The sequence below is a fragment of the Physeter macrocephalus genome, chromosome 16 (assembly GCF_002837175.3).
Source record: "Physeter macrocephalus isolate SW-GA chromosome 16, ASM283717v5, whole genome shotgun sequence".
Classification (NCBI taxonomy): Eukaryota; Metazoa; Chordata; class Mammalia; order Artiodactyla; family Physeteridae; genus Physeter; species Physeter macrocephalus.
In genome coordinates this window covers 74,883,502-74,887,691 of record NC_041229.1, presented here as the reverse complement: position 1 = coordinate 74,887,691, position 4,190 = coordinate 74,883,502, and the positions used below count along the sequence as shown (strand labels likewise).

Genomic DNA, 4,190 nt, shown 5'->3' with positions numbered 1-4,190 from the left:
GGGAGAGGCCGCAGCAGAGGGAGGCCCGCATACCACAAAAAAAAAAAAAAAAAAAAAAAAAAAACTACATCAAACTGTGCTTCTGCAAGGAAACCAACAACATGAAAAAGCAACCTACCAAATGGGGGAAAATATTTGCAAATCATATATCCTGTAAGGGGTTAATACCATAACATATATAGAACCGGTACAACTCAATAACAAAGAAACAAACAATCCAATTTAAAAAATAGGCATAAGATCTGAACAGACATTTTTCCATAGAAGACATACAGATGGCCAACAGGCACAATGGAAGATGCTCAACATCACTAATTATCAGGAAAATGCATATCAAAACCACAATGAGATATAACCTCACACCTGTCAGAATGGCTACTGTCCAAAAGACAAGAAATGCTAAGTGTTGACAAGGATGTGGAGAAAAGGGAACCCTTGTGCACTGTGAATGGGATTGTAAATTGGTGCAGTATTAGAAAACAGTACGGAGGTTCCTCAAAATGTTAAAAATAGAATGACCACATGATCCAGCAATTCCACTTCTGGGTACATAGCTGAAGAAAATGAAAACACTATCTCAAAAAGATATCTGTACCCCTATGTTCATTGCAGCACTATTTACAAGAGCCAAGATATGGAAACAACCTAAATGTCCATCAGTGGATGAATGGATAAAGAAGACGTGGGGGATATGTGTATATATATCACATATACATACATACATATACACAGTGGCATGCTACTTGGCCATAAAAAGAATAAAATCTTGCCATTTACAACAAGAATGGACCTGGAGAGCACAGCTGGCCTTGAACAAACAGAGGTTAATCTGTATATAACTTATAGTTGGTCTTCCATTTCCATGGTTCCTCTGCATCTGTGGATTCAACTGTATAGATCTACAGTATTAATTATTGAAATATATCCAGTATAAGTGGACACACGCAGTTGAAGTCTATCTTGTTCAAGGGTCAATTGTATTATGAAGTAAAATAAGTCAGACAAAAACAAATACCATATTATTTCACTTATATATGGAATCTAAAAAACACAAAACAAACGAACAAAGAAGACAAAACTCACAGATATGGAGAACAGATTGGTGATTGCCAGGGGGGAGGAGAGTTGGGGTGGGTGGGCAAAATGGGTGAAGGGGGTCAAGAGACACAAACTTCCAGTTATAAAATAAATTTAAGTCTCGGGGATGTCATTTACAGCCTGGTGACTATAGTTAATAATATTGCATTGCATATTTGAAAGTTGATAAAAAAAATAAATCTTAGTTCTCATCAGAAGAAAGAAAAATCTTGTCACTTTGCGTGGTGATGGATGGTAACTAGGCTTATTGTAGTGATCATTTCACAGTGTATACAAATAACAAATCATTACGTTGTACACCTGAAATACAGTATGTCAATTATACCTTGATTTTTAAAATGTCCTCTAAAATTTGAACATAGATTATCACCCACTCCTATCCATGCTCCTGTGTATTTGCTATCAGCTTCAGAAATAACCTCATTTATTTACTATGTCTCCTTTCTCACATACCTGGGTTATTTAAACCAGAGTTAAACGAAAGTCAGTTGCCAACTAGCTAGAAATTCCTCTAGGTATATTTTATAATGTTAAGAAAATGTTCTGAGGTCTTTAGCTAAGCTTTTTAAATACTGGGGTAAAATCTATTGAGTAACATATTTCCAAGCTCCAGAAGAGGTCTTTAGAGAAGAGGGTATTTCTTGGTGAGAGGATATTCAGCCACAAATGAACTGCCTGACACTGGCTGAGGTAAAATACCTATGTGTCATATAAAAACAGCTACAGTTTACTGAACACCTATTATGTGCTGGGAAATGTGCATTCATTAGCTTTAACCTACATGATTCTTCAAGGCATTAATTTTCCACTCTATAGAGAAGGAAATTAAGGTTTTGAAAAGTTAATTAAGTTTCCTAAGATCATGTGACTCACAAGTGGCAGAGCCAGGGTTGAAATCTGTCTATTTTATTTTGAAGCTCCAACTTTTTCAAAATATGATGCTCATAAAGAGATTGTACCTGATCATAAGACAATTAGTTAGGAGTGAGCATATTATAACAGGTTCTTCCTACCAGAGCCAATACATCCTCTATCTGAGTGAATCTCTGTCATTTGTCTCCCAAGGAGCTGGAGGCTTTGCATCACATCCAAATCCCATCTAACAAAAATGATCCTCCATCAGACACACTCATAAAGATATTCGTTTAGGTCCATCTAAAAATAAATCAATTTCTTTAGCAGATAATGAGACCAAGAAAGCCAAAGTTTAAGCAGACCTCTCTGCACTTATGGCACTGATCTCCTCCCTAATTTGTCCTACTCAAGATACTAGGCCTCTCCATGAGCCCAAGGTCACACGGCTGAAAGAGACAGAGCCAAGCCTAAATCTCAGACACCCTGACCCCAAGGTTCACTGCTTCTTATCAGAAATATGTCACCATACCATCAACCAAAATATCTCTGTTAAACCTGGAGAAACACTGAACAAGCAAATAGGGAGAACCCCAAAGCCTTTTTCCATGGTTTATGATCCACATCGTGGCTGTATTTTGCTTACCCTCCTAAGAGAGTGGTGTTGACCATAATTTCGTGGCAAACACCCACACCATCACCCATGACTAATGATGCTGTTAATCCTGGGAAGATGAACTCACCTTTATAGACCCAGCTGCGAGCAAATGTTTCTGGGCCATTTAATACCCATTCTTGGGCCATTTCTCTTCTTTGCGGACTCTTTCTTTTCTGTATCATTGTACACTGTACATTGTACATCACCAACTACAGGAAGTGGCAGAACGGAAGTTGAAGAATATGAGATGAATATGAGATGAACATGAGATGAAGCTAGCTAGCTCACAAATGCACCACAGTCCATGAGAAGCCCTTGCTCCATCCCCCATCATGGCCAGAAGAAAATGAGCACTGAGAAACTACTTGCCTCGGCAGTGCCCCCCGCCCCAAATAAGAACCATATGACAATCTGACTGCAAACTTGCACCTCTTGGGTCCACATTTGTTCGAGGAAATGGCCAGCCACAGAGCGCCTTCCATCCCTAACACTGAAAACTCCTCCCTCATCTGCAACACCCCTCAACTGCTCTCTCCTCCCTCACAGTCAACAAAGGACTGAACAGCAATTGGAAAGTCTCCCCCTGCCCAACTTCCAAAAATCATACCTAAATAGAATGCTTGCCAATCAGAGACTATCTCAGCCTTTCCTCTTTTTACTCTATAAAAATGACTCTCCTTTGTAATACCTTTGCACCCTTCAGAACTAAAAGTAACGGCAGATGGATTCCCTTGCCAGAAGCTTATGAATAAATACTTTGTTAATTTTGTCGTGGACTTGGTTTTGTTTCTGACAGAATGTATATAGTTAGCCATATCAATATGTATCCTAAATGAGGGGCTTGATGCATTATTTATAGCCCACTCCTCTGTCCACGAAAAGAAGCCATTAAAAGAGAGATGACTTGGTCCAAAGGTGGGAAGAGATTCATCCACGATAATTTTTCATTCTAATCTCAGTGATAATTTTATTTAATACTATTCAAAATTTTAGAAGAATTTCAAGGGATTACCACACTTAGGTTATTTTTATACATGCCTTTCACCTACCGGGAAGATGAGAATGAAAAGTGAGACATATTAATATAATTAAACCAATTTCCATATGTTTAATACATATTTCACTTTTGCAATCCATTAGATCTGATTCTGCTACTGGTCTAGGATGAACACTAGATCATTGTACTCGAAAATGAGTAATTCTTGCCTTACCACTGCTTTATTCTGAACAATTACGTTAAAATAGCTGTCACTCTGAGTATTTTTATCTATTTACCATCCCCCAACCATCTGGGCTGGGGGGCGGGCTCTTCACTTCTCTCTCTTTTTTATCTCTAATACTCTTACACTGGCTGTGTCCTATCTCTGTGCTGTGATATTGACTAGCCTCTCTCTAAATTCAGATAGATGCTATCTTCAAATGATAAATCATAGCAGGCTACCCATATAATTAATTGATCTCGAATTCCCCATGCCCTCAACAACCTTTAGCTCTGGCATTTTGAAGGACTTTGCACCTTTTTGAAAAATTAAATGCTGATGAGAATGCTGAAGGGAGGATGTCTCTCTCTCTCTCTCTCTCT

General features: G+C 38.4%; 1 protein-coding gene across 1 annotated transcript in view; it reads right to left on the bottom strand.

Moving 5' to 3' along the window:
- NELL1 (neural EGFL like 1) overlaps positions 1 to 4,190 on the bottom strand; it is a 939,503-nt gene that overhangs the window by 514,134 nt on the left and 421,179 nt on the right. The window lies entirely within an intron of this gene.